This window comes from Peromyscus maniculatus, chromosome 10 (assembly GCF_049852395.1).
Source record: "Peromyscus maniculatus bairdii isolate BWxNUB_F1_BW_parent chromosome 10, HU_Pman_BW_mat_3.1, whole genome shotgun sequence".
In the NCBI taxonomy this organism is placed as follows: domain Eukaryota; kingdom Metazoa; phylum Chordata; class Mammalia; order Rodentia; family Cricetidae; genus Peromyscus; species Peromyscus maniculatus.
The window spans coordinates 92,661,236-92,683,022 of NC_134861.1; the positions used below are offsets into that span (position 1 = coordinate 92,661,236).

At 45.7% G+C, this 21,787-nt stretch overlaps 1 protein-coding gene across 6 annotated transcripts in view; it reads right to left on the reverse strand.

The window, feature by feature from the left end:
• The window catches only part of Tmem150c (transmembrane protein 150C), an 85,871-nt gene extending 64,943 nt beyond the window's left edge, over positions 1 to 20,928 (reverse strand). The window contains exon 1 of one of the 6 annotated variants that reach the window (XM_076546710.1): positions 20,549 to 20,928. The gene's annotated coding sequence lies outside the window, so the exon portion shown is untranslated. Of the gene's footprint in view, positions 1 to 14,326; positions 14,453 to 14,497; positions 14,818 to 14,874; positions 14,969 to 20,548 lie in introns of those variants that run through there. The other 5 variants (XM_042257683.2, XM_076546711.1, XM_076546709.1 and 2 more) reach the window with 5 other exon arrangements.
• Positions 20,929 to 21,787: the final 859 nt, after the last annotated feature.

The window sequence follows — 21,787 nt, forward strand, 5'->3', positions numbered from 1 at the left end:
ACAATCAGGAAAAACTTGAGACAATAAAAAAAATACAGGCATTAAGTGGTTGACAAGATGGCTCGGTGGTGAAGGTTTTTCTTCACCAAGTCTGAGAGCCTGAGTTCGATCCCCAAGACCCACGGAGTGGAAGGAGATAGGGCAACTTCTGCAAATTGTCCTTGCATCACCCACTCACAATAAATAAGTAAAAACATAGCATTTATGTTTTAAAACTAGAAGGATTAAGTTATAATGAACCCATAGTATATAATGCAACTATTAAAATGTGTCTTAAAGAACACACAATCTAAAGATTGATATAGCATAGAGACAGAAAATTCAGGACATAAAAGTATGTGTGCAATGTAATCCCCAAAGGTAACTGCATATACTATACCTGTTTACCACTCTTATGAACAACATGGTGAAAAACTCCAAATTGGAAACAACACATGAAGTCAACAAAACACTAGAATATGCATGCCTTTTGCCCTACATATTTACGATGCTAAGGCAGGGGGATGGCTCAGAAGTCGCAGGCCAGTCTGACAACATAACCAGATTTAGTCTCAAAAACACCCTCATAACCTAAAAGAGTTTATTGTGGGAAATACATACTTATTATCTGCTGTGGATATCACTCTGTATGCTGTGAATGTGTTGCTCTGATTGGTTAATAAATAAAGAGCTGATTGGCCAGTAGCCAGGCAGGAAGTGTAGGTGGAACAAAGAGAGAGAGGAGGATTCTGGGAACAGAAAGGCTGAGTCAGGAGTCCCCAGCCAGACATAGAGGAAGCAAGATATGAAAGCAAAGCTGAGAAAAGGTACCAAGCCACCTGGCTAAACATAAATAAGAATTATGGGTTAGTTTAAATGTAAGAGCTAGTCAGTGGTAGGCCTAAGCTAATGACTGAACAGTTTTAATAACTGTGTGTTTACTTGGGTCTGAGTAGCTGCAAGCCGGGTGGGACCAGGAAAACTTTCAGCTACAATTATCAGCATAAAGCATTCATGAGTCAAAGGTGAACTCCATGGATGCCGAATGAATTTAATAAAACAGTGCTTAGCCCTTAGAAAATATCCAGAGAAGCTATAGTCAGAAGGGTTCTATGATCTCCCTACCCCCCACTCTAGCAGTCAATATTATTCTTTGGAATGAGAAGACAGCTTTCCCTATAAACAAAACTAGAGTAAATTAATACTATTGTATTTATTAACATCATTCTAGCAAGAGATAGAAATAAAGACATATGGACATGGGATTGTTAGCAAAAACAGCAAGTCCAGAGAACAAACCAAACTCTTACAGAAGTTAATGAGCATTCATATAGAGGGTTAGATAAAGCACAGAAATCCACTCATCTCAGAATAATACAGCAGAAATGGAAACATACAAATGTATAAAAGCATCAGCCTCACCCCAAAATGTAGGGCTTATCTGCAGTAAGAAACAGACATGAGAAGACCCCACAGGACACTTCAAAGACTCAGGAGTCAATGTTGGAATTGACATGATTTCTGTCCTTCACCTGGAGTGCCTGTTTTAAGACACACCTACAGGAAGTTTACAACTAAGCCACTTTTGAAATTATCTTAAACCTACTTAATAATCTTGAAAGCTAGTTCTGTATGGAGATTCACAGCTAAGCCCGTCAGTGCCCCCACCTGCTACTTTAATTAGCATTTCGTCACTAAGGAAGCTTCCCCCTCACACACTCTTGTTACTATTACTGTGTTTATTCCTTATTCCTCTTCAGCTCAGCTCCTGTCCTCTAGGGAAAGGCAAACCTCTGCACAGCCTTATGATCATTTACAAAAAGCACCAGTGATACCTTCTAATTTACACACCACACTGAATACATATTTTATACTTGTTTACTATGTCTGTGTGCATGTGTACATGCCAGTGCATGTGCGTGCATGTGTGTGTGTGTGTGCGCGCGCGCGTGCATGCCAGGGTGTACATGTGGAAGTCAGAAGACACCTTTTGGGAGTTGGTTCTCTCAGATCATCAGGCTTAGTGGCCACTTTCCCAGTCCAGTAAGCTATATTTATTATTTATTTTATTTTATCTATATGAGTGCTGTATCTGCATGCCAAAGAGGGATCCCATTATTGATTGATGGTTGTGAGCTACCATGTGGGTGATAGGCATTGAATGCAAGTCCTCTGGAAGAACAGCCAGTGCTCTTAACCACTGAGCCATCTCTCCAGCCTAGTAAGCTATATTTTTATGTTGACATAAAGATATTATGTTAACATAAAGTTGTTTTCTTGTTGTGTGCTGTTTTTAACTGCCAAGTTAAAAAACGATATGTACTTACTTTTTCTTGATGTTTTAACATGTGTGTACACTGAGGAGAAGCTAAATGAAGCTAATTAACATGTGCAACACTTTCAATACTACTGCTTCTGGTGAGAACACTTAAAAATCCACTCTTATAGAAAATTTCAAATATCTGTTATATTGTTATCGACTCAAGTCATCCTGCTGAACAATAAACACCTTGGATTTAGTCTTCTGGGAGAGGAGATGGGGTGCCTTGAATTCTAGCTGTCTGACTTTTAGATTTATATCATCACAGGACATGCCAATTCATTCATGTTTGAGTAGATTAATGAATCTGTCTCAACTATTTACATATGTATACAGTCACGTGATTCACCTAGCTCAGGGCATGGCATACACTAAGAGCATGATAAGTGTGAGAGACAAACTTGTAATTTGTTCTCTGTACCAAGTTCACCTGAGCAGTTAACGAAATCCTCATCAGAGTCAATCGCTTATCACCATGGGTTCACACCGGCCCATGGCTGTGTCTGCCGAGCTGTGTTTTCTTAGAAGGCGTCTCCTTCTCCCACACATCTACACAGCTCCTAATATAAGCGTCTCCTGATTTCAGTTGCCCACCATGAAAGGGTAGGAGGGAGGAGGAGAACGGTGACGCACATTTAATGATACAGGCCCAGTATGCAGTGGCAGCGAAATTGTATTTCATTACGTGTTAAAGTTAATAAAATCTTATTTGAGAGGAGGTATTAAATTCGTACAGGAAGGTGAAAAGACAGACACAAATCAGCCAAAAATCAGTGAAGAGCCTGCAATAAACCGCAAATCACCGTCTGCACTCGCTGGATTCCCACTAAACACTCAGATGCTTGCAGTGTTCTGGCTCTTAACCCTCCAGTACAGCAGCAGCGGTTTGAAGTCGTTGGTTCCCATAGGCTCACAGGATAGGGAGGGGCACCATTAGGGGGTGTGGCCTTGTTAAAGTGGGTGTGGCCTTGTTGGAGGAAGTGCGTCACCGTGGGGGCGGGCTTTGAGGTCTCCTCTGCTCAAGCTTTGCTCAGTGTGGCATGGAGACCTCTTCCTGTGGCCTGGGGGATCAAGATGTAGCTCCTTCTCCAGCACCATGTCTGCCCGCATGCCGCCATGTCCCACCATGATGATAACAGACTAAACCTCTGAAATTGTCAGCCACCTCAATGAAATGTTTCCCTGTATAAGAGTGGCTGTGGTCATGGTGTCTCTTTACAGCAATAGAAACCCTGACTAAGACATCAGCTATGGGTGGATAGTGAAGAAATGTGTATAAACTAGAATGGGTAAAGTCTTGTGGATTTAAAAGTACAGCTATCTAGACATGTTTCCCTTAACAGTAACAGCCTTTGCCCTATACTACTATTTTAAAAATCCACTTTGATAGATGGTAATCTCTCTCTCTCTCTCTCTCTCTCTCTCTCTCTCTCTCTCTCTCTCTCTCTTTCCTTCTCTGTCTCTCTCTGTGTGTGTGTGTATGCATATTAATATACTTACATATACTAACAAGCATTGCTTTCCTTCAAAGTTGAAATCATTTCACTTTAAATATGGTATATTCACACAGTGCAGCATTTCTCAGTTTTAAAGAGGAGGAATTTTTCTCATACGTGGCCATGTGAGTAAACCTTAGGAAATTACACTAAGTGAAGCACACCATCTATGTATGAACAGACTAGCCAAGTAAGATGTGCATAGCACAATCCTGGTGCTATGGAGGCTGAGGCAGGAGGACCTTGATTCCAAGCCACAAGGAGCCCCACTCACTTGTTTTCAACAAAACGAAAAAGTCACCGGCCTGACTCTACTTTGATAAAGTACCTAAGGTTGTTGAGTCATACTAGATTGTAAAAGAACTCACTTGGCAAAGCTCTTTGAACATTTTTTTCAGTTATTTTTGTGATTAATTGTTCACTCAAGGTATGCACACTTCTACCAGCGTTTCAGCAACAATAGAGTATTCCACTGTGGTGATCTACCTGATTTATTTAACATCAAAAAAAAAAAAGTGGATGAATGGGATCTACAAAGGTGTGACCAATGGAAAGGCTTCAATAGAGAACAAGAGAGGTACAAGGCCACCCAGGAGACAAAATGTTAGGAGTGAAGAGGCCCTGGCTCTGGAGCAGACTGGAGGAGAGGGTGTCTCGGGGTTTCTTTCTGTGATAAAACACCAAGACGAAGAGCAGCTTGGAGAAGAAGGATTTATTTCACTTTACAGCTTTCGGGCCACTTTCACCACTGAAGGGAATTAGGGCAGGAACTCAGACAGGGGCCTGGAGGCAGGAGCTGAAGCCAAATCATGGTGAAATGCTAACTAGCTTGAGGACATGGCTTGCTCAGGCTTGCTTTCTCATATACTTCCAGACCACCTGCTCAGGGGTGACACTTCCCACAGTGGGCCAGGTTCTCCCACATCAATCATTAACCAAGAGAATGCTCTACAGACTTTCCTGTAGGCCAATCTTAGGAAGGGATTTTCTTTTACTTTTTTTTAAAAAAAATTGATTTATTTTTGTTTTATTGGGGTTTTGCCCATATGTCTGTATTCCAGTATTGTCTGTAAGTCTGTGTGATGGTGTTGTATCCTGGAATTAAAGACAATTGTGAACTGCCATGTGGGTGCTGGGAATTGAACCTGGGTCCTCTGGAAGAGCAGTCAGTGCTCTTAACTGCTGAGCCATCTCTCCAGACCCAATGAAGGGATTTTTTTTCTCAACTGAGAGTCCCTCTTCCCAACTGACTCCAGCTTATGTCAAGTTGACAAGGGATCAACTGTGTTGGTTAGTTTTATACCAACTTTCTAATAGCCCATGTTTCTTCATTATTATGCTTACCACATTCTCTTTACATGCCTGCCTCCTCCTGCACTGAGCACTTGCTTATCTCAAACATGTGGACACTACAGAAATGTGTCCTGAAGGTGTAAATGGAAAGCACTGGACATGAGTCAGAAGAGGATCCATGGTTCCTTCTTTGAAGCTAATCTGTAATACACAAATTGACACTTTGACACTAGGGGGTAAGTGAGCCCTTGTTGCTATGACAACCTGATGGGACAATGGCCCCGACTCTAACACCAAATATTTGTCAGAGACTTTCTGATTAAGATAAGATGGGTTCCATTAGCCTTCATGCATTCATTTCTGGCCATTGGCCCACAGGCACACTCTGTGATGCCCTGAGGGAACACTATGGTACACAGATTGTCTTGACTACTTCTGAAACCACCTAACCAGCCAAACCTGATGGAATCACGAGTTGTTTTTGTTTTTTTTTTTAAGTGTGGTGTCTATAAACAGCTTTTCCCACTCCACGCCGAGATTCTGATTTAACTGTTCAAGGGTACAACTTGATTATTAGCTCCTCAGATGATTTTTCCGTGCAACCAGGCTAGGAACCTCTGCCCCTGGGTTGCCTGCCCAGCCTCATGAGGGTGGCGCTGTCCAAGGTAGCAGGTCATTAAGAACTTTACCAGTCCAGCACATGCCCATGCCTGTTATGGACAAGGGCTCTCTGGACCACTCAATGGAAGGATGCTTCCCCTTGGACAGCACAAGGCAGCAAGTCGCATGCTAACTAAATCTAAAACCACATATGGCTGGTAAAATTTAAGTTAATCAAAATTAAAAACCTATCCCACAACAGGCCCAACAGTAGACATCATTAGCTTTGGGAACCAAACATTCACTGACGCAGCTACTCAACTCTTCGATGGTGTAGAGGCAGTCCAGACAATGTGGGGACAGATGGGTGGTTATGTCTAATAAAACTACAGTATTGTGCTGGCCTCTGCCATTAGATAGTCAAATGCCCTAAGATAAAACTAAATTGCATACTATAACTTCTAAACACAGAAGGACAATGATTTTACTGGAAGGAGAGGGGAGCATGCAAGCATAGACTGAGGCTGAAGTGAGTCTTAAGGTATAGACTGGGAATCATGTTAAGACAGCCTGGATGAACAGAATGTCAAGGACTCCTGTAAAACAGTCATGGTCTGAGAGAATAAAGAAGCCTCCTCCTTCTGTGGTGATTGTACTTGCGCCAAGACTCCAAGAAATAAATCACGTGACTTCCAAAGGCTTTGTCTAGCTTTTAGACACTCTATAGGGAAACCATCACCAGTTAGAACAATTCTCTTTAATTTTCCATGTTGAAAAAAAATGAGTTAAAGATCTGCATTATTAATAAGATGGAAGTAACAGGGAGATAAGGAGTCATCTTGAGAGGCCAGGGTGATGGCTCTGTCAGCACAGTGCTTGCCATGCAAGCTGAGGACTTGAGTTCAGATCCTCTGCACACACGTACACCTGTAATGCCAGGGCTCGGAGAGCAGAGCGGGAGGGATTCCTGCAGTCTGCTGTCTAGCTGGACTAATCTAAAGGTGAGTTACCCTGTCTCAAAAACCAAAACGAAGGAGACACCTGACTGTAGTGGGTAGCTGTTCTAGCTATGATCTTGAAGCACTGCCCCTAATGAGGTAGCAGGTAACTGTTATACCTGCCTGTGACCTTGAAGTACATGCCCTGGGGTGTGGCCGCTCAGGACCCTTAAGACCTGGGATGCACATACTCCGCCCTCTCTTTGCTCCTTCTTGGTTTGGATGCTGAGATCTCAGACCAGGCAGATCAGTGTGGGACACAGCATGGCTTTCCCAGACTCTACGATAAATTTCCTGTGGTAATGAGTTAACCCCTAATAAATTCCTTTGCTCATTAAATAGACTCCGTGGATTTCTCGCATTACCTGACATTGACCTCTGGGCTCCACATGTGTGCACACATACACAATCATACATCCCATGCCTTCCCACAAAACAGCTATTCTGAGCCAGGGACCATGCTACAAGCATCACTACAGCTAGAAGTCACATATCTGAACTCTGTTTACGGCTTTGCAAGCAGACATGACTTGGGTAAGTGGCCTGATCTTAAAAGATCACAGCTTGTCCCTCTCTGATCACTGGGTCTGTTCTGCAATTCAGTTAACGGGGAAATTATCTCTTTAGTTCTACAAACATAATATACAATCAAAATTACGATATGAAATGGCAACCCGCTCCTCTCCACGTAAATCAATTTTTATGCCACATGTAAGCTGAAATTAAAAGGGAGAAATACCAATCAAAATGTCATAGGGAAGATGATTGTCTTTTTAAAGACCACTCGCATTAACTGCTAAAGTTACAAGGATATAAATATGGTCCTTGCAGACACTGTGCTGTCATTGACAAGAATGGTAAAAACTTCAAAATGTTAGCCTTTTGAAGTGTAGGGCATGTGGGAACATAGTGTCATAAAAAAAAGAAAAACTGTTACCCCTAACTTAACATCCCATTACTGACTGGTGTATCTTCATGTTTCTTTATAAATCACTAGGTCTTGGTGAAACTGGGGTTAGAAGTTTTAAGATACACTTCTGTTAGGAACTCTAAGAGAGGTACGTCACAGTAGTCTCATTTTAATAAACAAACGCTTCTAAGTTCACTTAAAACTAATGCTTAAATTGTTTTACAATGATGTCACCATTGTATTTATTTCATGTGTGTAAGTGTTTTGCCTACATGTAGACCATGTGTGGGCCTGGTGGGCAGACAGAGGTCAGATGAGGATGCCATAACCTACACTGGAGTTACAGATGGCTGAGCCACCATGGGAATGCTGGGAGTCAAACCCAGGTCCTCTGCAAAAACAAGCACTTTAAACACCATCAAGTCATCTCTCTACCCCCCAGCATTACCATCTCTTAACTATTCTGTTCACTCGTGAATGACAATTTGAAAGACTCTTACCAACTAGTACAGCTTTCCAGGGTGCAACACTCATTTTAGCTATAGAAAGTCAATTTTAACATATGTCCTAAAACTTCCAATTAATGTCATTTAAAACATTTCCTTGTCAGCGAAATCACCACAAATGTGAAAAATAGAATAAATCTAATCAAAATGTTTAATTTTGTCATATGCTTTAATCTCAGCCTATGGGAAGGAGATCTGGAATCCTGGGTCATCTTCTAGTATTAATACATAAAGAGATCAAGGGAAACAGGAGGAGTGAATCTGAGGGAGAGGGGGTGTGTGAGGAACTGGGAGGAGTGGAGGGAGGGGAACTGCAATCTCCATGTAACGTATGAGAGAAGAAATATAGATGTATGTATCTTAAAGCAAGCCTGGGCTACATGAGACTGTATCTGAAAAACACACGAAATGGTTTTTTAAAAAACAGCGTTTAATCAGGGGCTAGGGAGACGGCTCACTCTCCCACCCACCCACACATTTGATGAGAAGTAGGCTGTGTTCCTAAGCTGTGTTTGGAGACACTTGCATTTATAGTCGGTTGATTCTCGTGATCATTCATTATGAATGCTTCAGAGAGAGAGAGAGAATGCCATTTCAACTACAGGCTAATTTCCTCGCTGCCATAGTTAAGCACGATTACTTCTTAGGCAGTGTCTACATGACTTCCACTGTTTTTTTCAAAGACTTCTGTTCCGTAGGCAGAGTCCATACCACTGTCCAGAGGGACAGACGGTTCTGGAGCCTTGAACAAAGGGAATATTTTGCAGGTTTTTACTATGTTACACACACCGCTGGACTTCTAACAGAAGGAAATAAGCATGGTGGCGAGCTGTGGCCTCTCCTACTCTACCCAGCATGGTCTCTGGGTAAGTGATCCCTCGTGTTTAGCCTGGTCTTTAAGGAAAACTGGAATCTGCTTCTAGATTACAGTAAAGGGAAAGGATTTCCAGCCTCAATTTTAAGACCCCCCAAGACACCGATTTTCTTCCTTTTTTTTAAGTTGCTGTGCTGAGCGTCAAACCCAGGGCCTCTCCAGCACTAGGTAAGCCTCTAGGGCTGGGTTAACCTCCCAGGTGTTTTTCCATTTGCTGTGTGAGGAATATGCGAAGTGATATCCACAGGTGAGTGATTCTGAAAAGAAAATGTAGGTGATTGTACACAGTGGGGGACTTAAGAGAGTCCTCGCTTTCTCAGCGAGCTTGTCATTTGCTTGCTGCAAACCACAATGTAGGAGTGAGGGCATGCAGACAGGAAGAACACATTTCTGGAGATGTCATTTGTAGTCGGTCTCCAGGATGCTCGGGTTTTGTAGGCGCCAGGATGCCTCTCAAAGGGCATTAACCTTCAGAGCCGACTGGCTGGCAGCATTGAGGTCTCTTCACCCTAGAACTGTGGTGACTCCCCTCTCACCATCAGCTCAGTCTCCTGCAGAAAATCACCACTGTTGGCTTATATTTACACAAGCGCAATGGTGCACAGTGCCCGAGTGCCACAGGTCTGCAGATGTCCCGTCTGTGTAAGGGACACAATCACCTTTGGGGCGAAGGTGATCGAATCCATGGCCTGTCTCCAGACTGGTGGCCTTCACTACCAAATGAGATGTAGGAATTGTGGGAAACAGAACTCCCCTAGTCGAAGGAAAACCAGGATAACTCACACGGGGCACTCAGCATGGAGTACTAGTTAAGCACCGGTTATTGCTAGCGACCACATGTGTCTTCTCAAAGGGGGTCTCAAGATGAACTTCACAAGGAGGACTTTGCATCTGAACCAGTACACACACACACACACACACACACACACACACACACACACACACACTATAACTGCAAACAATAACCATGCATAACTCATGTTGCATCGATGAACTGGGCTTGCAGTGAAGATTGAAACCCAGAGGTCTCATTTCTCCAGTGCTCAGACCATATCTGCCTGCTTCCTTGTGGCCTGGTCATTATTATACATGGAGGAAACAAAACGTTTCATAGAGGACGATACACAGACACTTTTCTGGTTCTCTTTCAGAAGGAAAATGCTGATCCTCCTTTACAAATTGATTTTAAGACCCAAGACGAGAAATTTGAAAAATTCTGTGGTATATGAAAACATTAACAAAGTTATTTTTTAAAAGCTAAATAGACGTGTTACTTTATTTCAGAGGCCTTGGCATGGTATTGGAATTATATGAAGCATTTATTAAATTTATTTAAGCATCCCCATCACCTTGTGGAATAGTCAATGGAATACTGCCCTTCTGTTAATACCTTCAAGGCACAAATACCTTAGGATTATTTTAACCTAACTCTAATATATCACAACATACTCAACAATTTCTAAATAACTGACTGAAGGGTAGTCCCTGCCAGAGACTGCAAATCCCCAAGACTCTCAGTTCTCCCCTGTAGAGAGGATCTTAGGTCTCTGGGCTGGGTGAAGGTCACTCATTCAAGAAATGTGAGAGGCAATGTCTTATGAAACCATCTAATTAAAAGCATGCTTTCTCCAACATCAAAATAACGGTTTTAGTCAAAGCAAGTTAGTTTAAAAATGGAAGCCATCCAGCAGAAGCTGAATCAAATCCCACTCTACTAAAAATGATAGTAGGTGGTATTTTAAGTGGAATTGGTAAACCCCACAGGCGGCGTGGCGCAAGGGCGGGGGAGAAGTGTCTAGATTGAAGCTCCAGAGAGAGAAACCAGACATGGAGGGCTCTGAAGCAAAGACTTCAGCTGTTCCTGAGCAAGACCTCTGTCGCTTTTCTCAGGGTTGACTGTGTGAGAGGAAAGGAACAGCCAGGCGGTTACATCCCTTTCTCCAAATCTCTCCTCCTCGGCTTTAAAACTAACCAAGTGAAGGAACCAACTGAGAATGAATGAGCAAATAATGTCTTCTGTGAGCATCCACCACGTGCTCCTCTGTGAGCATCCACCACGTGCTCCTCTGTGAGCATCCACCAAGTGCTCCTCTGTGATCACCCACCAAGTGCTCCTCTGTGATCACCCACCCAGTGCTCCTCTGTGAGCATCCACCAAGTGCTCCTCTGTGAGCACCCACCAAGTGCTCCTTTGTGAGTACCCACCAAGTGCTCCTCTGTGATCACCCACCAAATGCTCCTCTGTGAACACCCACCCAAACACGGTGCTAGCACCCAGGAGTGATGCTTATTTTGGGGGACTGTCAGAGACAGAAATTTAAAAAGCCAACTGTTTTTAGAGTAGAAACGAACTCCAGCACAAATGCAAGTGCCTTTTCATAAAATAGGATTCCTGAGTTATATCTTAATTCCCAGCAGTATAATACAAATTTCTACTTCTTCCTAATGAAGGGATAATTGCCATCAAATGTATCTCTCTCAGAAATGAGTGGTGGGAATTCAGAGTTGCACTACCTCATATGGTAGCCACTATCCCTATGTGGCAATTTAAATTAATTAAAGTTAAATAAAATTTAAAATCTGTTCTGCAAGTGTGCTGGCCACATTTCAACAGCCACATGTGACTGGTGGTTCTAGGACAGACTTATAGAACAGTCCCGTCCATGTAGAAAGTTATGCTGGGTAGTACTGATCTAGACAAGGCTATATAGAGATGTTAAAAAGGAAACTATTCATTTCTCACTCGGTAATAGACTCTAACCCTTGCCAAACCTATTAGAGCTGGCACGACCCAGAACAGCATGATGCTGAATCCGACAGTGAACACCAAAAATTCTTCATCATCTCGTAGCATTCCAATTGCCCTGTCTGAACTCTCCGTGTTGAGTATTTCCACTTTGGGCTGGCTCAACCTATAATGTGCTTGGCATGCAAGCATCAGGACCTGAGTTTGCACGCTCTAATGCCCATGTAAAAAGCTGAGCATGGGTGTTGGGTACCTATAACCCAAGCCTTTAGAGGAAGGGAAGCAGGTAGACCTCTGAAGCTCATTGGCCCAGACAGCCTGTCAATCAAGGAGTTTCAAGTTTGGTGAAGAGACTCTATCTCAAAAGATAAAGGTGGAGAGAAATTAAGGAAAGACATGCAATGTTGACCTCAGGCCTCCACACACACATGCATGTACACACCTGTGCATACCACACTCACACTCAATGCCCACATGCTATAATAATGATAGTCACCTGGGCCTGGCAAGATCCTCATTACTACCGAGTCCTGAGTCCCATGCTACAGGTTCTTTCCAGGAAGAGGAAGCCTAGCTGGTAATGCATTATCGTCTAAGTATTGTTTTGAGTAATTGGCCACTGAAACAATCCTCAAGGGCCAGATCACGGTGACACAAATGACTAAGACCTCAGTGGCCATCTACCCTTCCCTCTCTTGGGGCTCCAGATGGCCTGCTCATCTGGCCACTGGACCACAGAGGTACTGGCCACAAGGAAAACCAAGATAAAGGGCCTTTGCTCTAGACAATCACAAAGCAGCCAGGTGAACACAACTGTCCTGCACGGTGACAACTTTGAGCAAGACGGTGGCAGGCTGCAGCAAAGGCTACCAGAAAGCACGATCTTGTTCATGGAAAGCGATGATCCTGCAAGGCAAACTACCCCCCTCACAACGCGTTTCAAGAGAAGCACACGGATTAAGCAATTGCTATCAGAGATATTATAATGCAAATTTAAATAAGCCAAACAAATCTCATTCAGCTAACTGCAGATTATAAGCATGCATTTTTTTTTTTCAGACAGTTTCTGTTTGCTCAATGTCAATTTACGATGTCCAGTTTGTGAGCTACCAGCTTGGGAGGCTTGCAAAACATTTAAGCAATTTATATATCAAGGACAAACCATTAACATCCCCATGCTTATGCCATGAAGATTAAATCCACATTTCTAGTTTATTAAGAGATGACAGCTGTTAGGTGTGGTGGCACACGCCTTTAATCCCAGCACTTGGGAGGCAGAGGCAGGTGGATCTCTGTGAGTTCGAGGCCGGTCTACATAGTAAGTTTCAGGACAGCCAGGGCTACACAATAGAGACCTTGTCTGGGGGGGGGGGGAGAAGAAGGAGGGAGGCAGACAGACAGACACAGACAAACGCACAGCGGGGAGGGGAGGGAGGTTACAGCTATGGTTAATGTTGGCAGCAAGGTCCTTTCCAGGTCACGTGTAAGAAAAAGTTAGGTATCTGGTGCATTAAAGTTGAGATTGTAAAATTATGCACTCCGCATTTATCACATGTATGTGCCTAGCGGTTTACCCTCAACATGGGAAACTAAGTGGGCCAACTTATTAACTGCTACCACGGACTTCATACATTCACATTCGCCTACCCTTTTTATTAACTGCAGCCCAGAATGGAGTTTCAGTCCTGCATTATTAAAATCTGTCTTCGATTCAAGCAGAGAATCCAAGAAGCAGAAACTAATATTGCCCTTTAGGCTGTGTTACTGTAATAGATCTAAGAACTGCCTTATTCTGCCCTGCTTTTTAAAAAAAAAAAAAAATGTATCAGCATACTTCTGTTTCTTAACAGGACCACGCATGTAGGAGGTCAGCGTGGGATCGCCCCGGTAGATCGCCCGGCTTCCATTCCACCTGGGCTGTGTTCACATGCTGGCAATCACAACCCTGCCCCAGCCCTGAAAGACCTGGTCGGAATAACCGCAGCCAGAAGCCCAGCAAGTGCTTAGGGTATAATAAAGTGCCATGGAGGTAGGGGTGCACGGATGAATGGGGGGGGGGGGGCGAAGGAACACGAATTCCAACTGGGAAGTCCCCCCCCCCGTTCTCCCCTTGATTCCTTTCAGGAGGGGAAAACCACTCAGCGAAGGCTCTCCCCATAACCCGACTTTTCCCAATTACCATGACCACGGATAACCAGAGCGCCTAGTGCACGGGCGACCGACCGGCACCCCCGCCCACGCTCAGTCCGAAACCCCTGATTCTTCCCAGGAACGCGCGCCCAGCGGGGCACCGCAAGTTAGCGCCCGGGCTGGGGTGGGGTGGGGTGGGGGGCCGGCTCGGCTCTGCCGCTTCTCCCCGGGGTCCCCACCCGGGAGCGGCCGCGGCGGTGGGACACCTGTCACCGGGGCCGGGCGGGGGCCGCAGGCGGCACTGCGGCGGCGGGGAGCGGGACGGGCGAGCCGCGGAGCCGCCCGGGGCTCGGGAGCACGCGCTCGGGGGGGCTGGGGAGGCACCGCCGCCGCCCGGGTGGGGTCCCCGCGGGGACCCGGAGCCGAGCGAGCCGGGCATCGGGTCCGAGGGGCGGAGGAGGGCGCCGCGCCTACCTGCTCCGGGCGGCGGCGGCGGCGGCTCCCGGGCCGTGACCTGCGGCGGCGGCGGCGGCGGCGGCAGCGGCGGTGGCGGCAGTCGCGGTGGGGAGGGCGCTTCCTTCAGGAAGGGGTGGGATCTGCCCGCCCGCCCCCTCCCGCCGCAGCGCGGGCCGTCCCCCGACTTACTCCGGGGTCCCCGCTGCGGGGCCTCGGGTGGACAGCGGAGCCCCGCGGTCCCGGCTTGGACCTCCCGCAGTCCCCGGGTCCCTCCTAGTCACCCGGGACTGCGGCCGCCGCGGGTGGACGGTCCAGCCGCTTCCTTGCAAAGCCAAGGTGGATGCGTTTGCCTGGCGCTCCTCACCCAACAAAAGGCAGGACGGAATCCGGGATCCTCCGCCTGCTGGTTATTTATTCCTGACCTGTGGTAACCTCCTTGCGGGCTCCCTTCTGTCCTCACACCCAGGGCTTTGCACAGAGCAGCTACAATTCATTTTCAGGCCCGCTTCTAGCCCTGTGTTGTTCGCCGCCACCCGCTGCCCTCCCGTGGTTTTCTTTCATCTTACCGAACAGACACAGGGCCAACTTCTGACCCTGACAATGAACCCAGGACTTCAAGGCCGCTCTCCTACAGCCGACTCGCTCATTTCCCCCGTGTCCTGGCCGAGTCGTCATAAAAAATGTAGTCATCAGCATTTTTGTAGCATCCCCCTCCCAGACCCCAACTTCCCGCAGTCGCTCGCTGTCGCTAACCCTAAGTAAGCACCGTAGCCCAGTGCCATTTTAATCTTAAAATCGTGGCTAACTTACTTAACTAGCCTGTGCTATGTACGACAGGGCCCCCTAGATGAACCTACCACACCCGTCTGTTTAAAACCGTTGCCCCTCAAAGCACAAGCTGGTAAGGTCTCCTCCTCCCTTCAACCTGTCCACAGTGTCCACCACTACCTTGTAATTACCCACACAGGCGTTGATTTCTGGCTACTGTTTGGTTCGGACTACCGGAAGATTTTTGAGGACTTGCGCGTGACTTTCTGTTTACCATACATTAAGGAACGGGGCTATTATTTAGTCAATTGGGGCAGCAAAACCAGAAGTTAATTCTGGTATAGAGTCCCCCGAAAGCGTATGCTGAACGGTGTGGGAGTTTTCCTGAAGAGAGTTTACTGTGATTTCTTCATACGCTCCAAGTGAACCTGTGAGTCCCATGAAGTTAAGAATTGCTTGAGGCCCACCATGAACCCCAGTTCTGAAGACTATACCCCTACTCCCCGCCCCCTTGTTTGGTCGAGAAGCCTGTGATGGCCAGGCTGGCATGTTGATACCAGAGGGCCTTCTGTGGGAGGCTATTAAGACTGCATTTTGATCATGAGTTTATTGGGTATGCATGGAAAAAAATCATTGATCCATGCTGCTGCTAGGGGTCGTGAACATGCTTGCCACTGGTGGGGGGAGGTTGGGGTGGGAGAAGTTATTAAAATGCTGATGAATACATTTTTTATGACTAAGCCATGAGAGGAAAAGAGCAAGCTGGCCCTGGAGAGCTGGCTTTAGAATCCTCGAGGTTCTCTCCCGCCTCAGTCTCCCGTGGTACCTCATCTGCTTCTGCTCCTCTTCTAAGTCGACTGGAAGAGCACTCTAGCTAGACTTGTTCCTATCTCATTCTCTTAAAAATGATTTTTAAGTATGTGCATATTAGAGCGCCTCTCTTTGGGTATGTGCACATGAGAGCAGGAGCCTTTGGAGCCCAGAGGCTTCCAGCAAGCCCCCAGGAACTGGGGTTAGGGATGGTTGTGAACCACCTGATGGGGTGCTGGGGACCGAACTTGGGTTTCCTCTAGAGCAGTAAATACTCTCAACTACTGAGCCTTCTGGTTAGCTCCTTAATTTATTCGTGTGTGTGTGTGTGTGTGTGTGTGTGTGTGTGTGTGTGCGCGCATGTGTGCATGTGCTGGGTACTGAGTCTAGAGCCCAGCACTTGCTGGGCAGACATTCTACCACTGAGCTATGTGGTGGTAGCTCCTCCTCACAACCTCCTAATTATTTTAGATCTTCTAGATACATCTAAAGAATTGCTGTTTCCTCTTAACTTGTACATCAGAATCACCTGTGGAACTTAAAAAGCAGTACAAAGCCTTGAGTTAGAGCCGGGGGTGGGGGGGTGGGGGAGGTGGGGGGGAGGGGGAGTCAGTGTGTGTGTGTGTGTGTGTGTGTGTGGTCTTTGACACAGCCTCATGTAGCCTAAACTAGGCTAGAACTCACTGTATTATGTAGTAAGGCTGGCCTTGAACTCTTGCCTCCACCTCCGGAGTGGGGGGATTATGGCCAGCCTTGTTTTTGTCTTTTGAGGCGGGTTCTGTCATGGTTAGCATTGCTTGTAACCCCAAAGAATCTAGAATCACCTCTGGGCATGCTTGTGAGAGATTTCCTAGATTGGGTTAGCCTCCAGGTATGTCTGTAGGAATTTTCTAGACTGAGTTGATTGAATGTAGGGGGCTCCATTCCACGGGCTGGAGTCCTGAGCCGAATAAAAAGGAGGCCGTGATCTAGGCCCTATCATTCCTCCCCCCGTTTCCCGACTGCAGACGCAATGCACCTGTCTACCTCAAGTTTTGCCGTCACAACTCCTCACGGTGACAGGCTCTACCTGGAACTCCAGATCAGCCGACCTTCTCTTCCTTAAGTGGCGTTGTCTGGTATTTTGTTGGCAACAAAGTGAAAAGTAACTAACAGCCCCCTGTTGTATGGCCTTTCCTGGGAGAAGTGAGCAAACATTTCACTACCAACAGGCTGAAGCAAGGATTCTCAGTTGGAGTTGGTAAAACAGTATGTTTATTGGGCTTACTGACAGAGCCTGCGTAAAGAGCTACCTACAGGGGCAAGAATGACTCAGAGACGGTTGCATCTCCAAAAGAAGCCCAGCCCAGCGTGACCAACTCAGACACTGCATTCTGACAGCCGTAGGAGACCCCAGGCTGTGGTGGGAGCCAGTGGCCGAGTGGACATGAAAACCCCTGGGTATAGCCCAGCTTCCTCACCTTACCTCCCCACATCCACGAAACATCCCTAAGTGAGGAGAGGACTGAGATGAGGCCTTCACTGAGACCCCTTCTCAGTTGCCTGGGCTTCCCTCTGATTGGTTTCTACTTCTCACCTCTTTTTCATACATACACTAGCCAGCCAGGGCCTTCCTAAACCTGCTAAAAAAAAAAACCCCTAGACCCAGCCTCTTGAATGGCAAACACTTTCTCTCTGCCCCCCCCCCACCCCCGGTTTTTTGAGACAGAGTTTCTCTGTGTAGTTTTGACGCCTGTCCTGGACCTCACTTTGTAGACCAGGCTGGCCTTGAACTCACAGAGATCTGTCTGGCTCTGCCTCCTGAGTGCTAGGATTAAAGACATGCATCACTGCCATCCAGCACACTTCCTCTTTTTAAATGAACTTTATTATCAAAAAAGAAGCAAAAACAAACAAACAAACAAAAAAAAACCTTGCAAATAAACAGAAAGACCACACACCAAAATTAACCAGATTCAAAGTCTCTACAACTTAATGAATTTATATAGATTAGAATAGGCATTCAAAATGGAAGGTGTATAGGTTCACATTAAATTTTACACTTTCAGTATTGAATATATTTTATGCATTTATCCACCACCAAGGAGGGAATGCAGGTAATAGACAGGAGTTATGAAAGAGGCTAGAAAGCTAATTGTTCTTCTAGTTCTAATTCTGGCATGGAGTTCCTAGTTTTGGTGGTGGACATTTTCCAAGTTCCTTGCTGATGCCTTGTGGCCCATCTGGAGCTTTCTCTTTCTCTTTGGCTTAATAAACCCTTGTTCTGCTCACTCTTCTCTGTTCCTTATTCTTGTATGTCAGGAGACAAGAAGTACGCAGAGAAGACAATCTGCAGCAGTTCCCAGGACAGAGTGGATTCCCCTTCCCGGCCACTGTTATTTCTTGTTATTACATTGTTAATCCTTGGGGGCGGGGCCTGTGAATTTAGTTACAGCTTCCTCACAGTTGTAAGTTTTGTTTACTTTTTGAAGTATGAACTTCCCCCTCCCTCCAGCTTGTGAATCTAGTTACAGCCTTCTCCCACTTGCTTTATTTACCTTCTAACTATGAACTTCGCCCTCCCTCCAGGAATAGGAAATCACGACCCATGAGGCACATGCTGGGTTTTTGCAGGCCACAGCTTGCAATCCGCTTGTCTCGGCTTTCTCAGTATCTGGGACCACAAGCACATACCATAAATGTGTGCCACCATGACTGAATAGGACACAGGTATTTTATTTGAGATTTCTTTCTTTCATTTTATGTGTTTGAGTGCTTTGCTTGTATACATGTCTGTACACATGCATGCCTGGTGCCCAAGGAAGTCAGAAGAGGGTGTTGGATCCTCCTGGACCTGGATGACTGTGAGCCATTATGTGAGTGTTGAGAGGTGAACACCTGTCCTCTACAAGAGCAGCAAGGCCTCTTAACCACCAGGCCACCTCTCCACCCCCAGGGCATTTGGATGAAGAACCAGATGTGGTTTTTGATGTGACTTTGAGAGTCACAGGCTTTTTTGGGAATGAGGTCTCCAATTTGTAAGAGTTCCTCCCTTGGTTCTCCGCGGAAGGGCTGACCCAGCTTGCTCCGCATTGACTCTTCATTTTGCTTCGAGCCCCGCCCACTTTGCTTTAGGAAGCAGCTGGAGTTTGTGAGGAGGACAGCAAGCAGGCTGAGTGCCAGTTGTCAGCAGTACTCCGTCACCGCCACCTTCATCTCCAAAATGTCCATACAGATCAAGTCAGAGAGCGAAGGGATCGCAGTCCTGACAGTGATGTCGACCGTTTGTAATAATACGCTAAAGCACCGGCTACAGAGAAGAGCTCGACACTCTAGCGGATTCTAGACTCATTTACGGGACTTCTGTTCTGTGCTCTACAGCTCAAGAGAACTGGAGACAAAATATTAGCTTGGCCACACTCTTTTATTCCTTTGATATCCCACTAATTAAAATCTGTTGTCTGTTATGCAATCGGTATGGCTTTAGACATTAAATCCATACATGGCTAAGTCAGGGCATGGTGGTCCATGACGTAATAGCAGTATTCATAATGTGAAAACAGGAGGATTGCAAGTTCAAGGCCAGCCTGGGCTACATAGTATGATTTATCTCAAAAAATAAAAATACTACCATCCCAGCACTGGTTATCTCCTAATTTATGTAAGATTCCTCTTGTGCCTCCAAGTGACCTATTATTGATGGAGTTCTAAAACACTTCATACTGTATGGAAAGGGCCAAGGACAGAGTCAGAGCCCAAGTGTGGCAGGAAGGAGATCTTAGGCCTATTTGGCTGTACATGCCCAGGGTCAATGGGGATGAGTATTCAGGGACATTATTCTATAGGACCATGACAAGACATCGTGATTTTGGCACCATCTTGCTCAATAGGTCTGCTGCCTGACCTCTGGTGACCTGTACAGGGGTTCATGCAATGGAGTAGGGATGCTGGCTTTTCCAGTATAAGTGAATCTTAACGGAAATCACAACAGGACTTAGAGCTACAGGGGAACTCTACATTCTTGTGCATTTTCTTTCTGTAGGGCAGCTGGTTTGTTATTGTTTAAGATTCAAATCACTTCCCCTTATTTATTTGAAACATCAGACTTGTACAGCTCATAAATAACACTCCCAGAGATTCTGGAAATCCAGGCTGTTGGGGAAATTGCATTGAATCCCATTATGATAAAAACCCCTGCATACCAGAAGTATAGTCAACTCTTCAACAACTGGGAACTCAGCAACCACACAAAGTTTATTGAAATGGCATTTGATCTACCTGTTAAAGAAAACCTTAGCTGGTTACAATGACACATATCTGTAATCCTAGCACCCGGGAAGCTGAGGCAGGAGGATTGCCTGCATTTTGAGGCTAGCCTGGACTACTTTAGATAACTAGGTTCTCTGTCTCAAAAAAGGACTCTGTCCCACCAACAGCAATCAACAAAACAAAGAAAGAAGAGGAGGAGGAGAGAGAAAGAGAAAGAAGAGAAAAGGAAGGAAAAGAAAAAAGAAAGAAAAGAAAACTTGGAAGTAGTGTTAGGAAGAGTGGAATCCTTTGGTACAGGGTATTAACCAAAGCTATCAGTTTATTACCAGTCTGCAAGGCTCCCTTTCCAGATGATAGCTGTCAACACTCTAACCAAACAAGGTGCTATCCATTACCAGTCAGGATTCCAGTTACCTTATGTGTGGATGCTGGCAGGGTAGCTGAGCATTAGGGAGGGTTTCTGCAGCTGTAGCTCTGAGAGGTTCCTCCTTTGCACTCACGGCAGGGAAGCCAAGATGTTTCTGGTGCGAGAGACTTCAGGCCGTCTTCTCACACAACCCAGTGTATGTCCCTTGCCAGAGTGAGGTGTGGCTCAGGTCTGAGAAACCAAAATTGACCAAAAAAAAAAAAAAAAAAAAAAAAAGCCTGCCTATCAATGGGGGAAGCAATTTAGTCCCACAGAAGTTAAGCCTGAGAGAGGGCCATGGTGTGGGACCATGATCCCACTCAGTGACTGCTTTGAAAGAGCAAGTGACCTCAGCAGAAAGAGGCAAGAAATTTACCTCTGCATGTCCAGGGCTGGAAGCTAAAGCCATCATAAGGGGCAACATGATCTTCCTGTACCAAAGGAAGGACCGGATGGTCAGCACCCGCCCAGTGGGCACTGGTGAGAAGCCAAATTCTAACAAGCCAATGAAAATACCAGGAGAGAGTGTGGAAACGCGGCTGTGGGCAGAAGCATCCTGCATGCAAGCCCTCCAAATCTTTCCATTTCCTCCCCCACTTCTTCCTGGAGGAGCTGGTCAGCCTCCGAAGGGGAGAAGTACCAGGCTGGAAGAAACTCAGGGGTGCCTACTCACCCCCTTTCTCCCCGGAGGTGGTTTTTGTTATTATCCCGTTCCAGCCATATTAATTACTGAAATGTCTGTATTTTTGGCTAATGTAACCACAGACTTGTTTCGTTCCTGAGAGTGTCCCCCAAAAGAGCAGGTCTTATGCCTTCATTAATCAGGAGGTAGAAAACGAACAGTTTACAGGGTCAGTGGAAAAGAATTTGACTGTTAATGAGTATACCCATGTGCCTTGGCGAAGTGCATTCCGTATCACACTGTGAGCCTCTAAGGTCTCCTCTGGGTCTTTACCGAATCATAAGGAAGTGATATATGTCATCAAATCCCTTTTTGTGGGCGTATAATGATAATTTAGGATTTTGGGCACAAATGTTGCAAGGACATTGGATGAAAAGAACCAGACTTCTAAATGTAAGTTTTACTGTCTAGTAAATACACGTCCACAGAGGTCTCCTCATCTCTAATGGGCCCAGATTAGATGTTTGCCAAGGTCTCTATCAGTTAGAAAATTTCAAAGAACACTAGTGCATAATCATTCATCAAGGACCAATTTTTCAGGTTTTCCTCTATCAGGCTCAGCCCT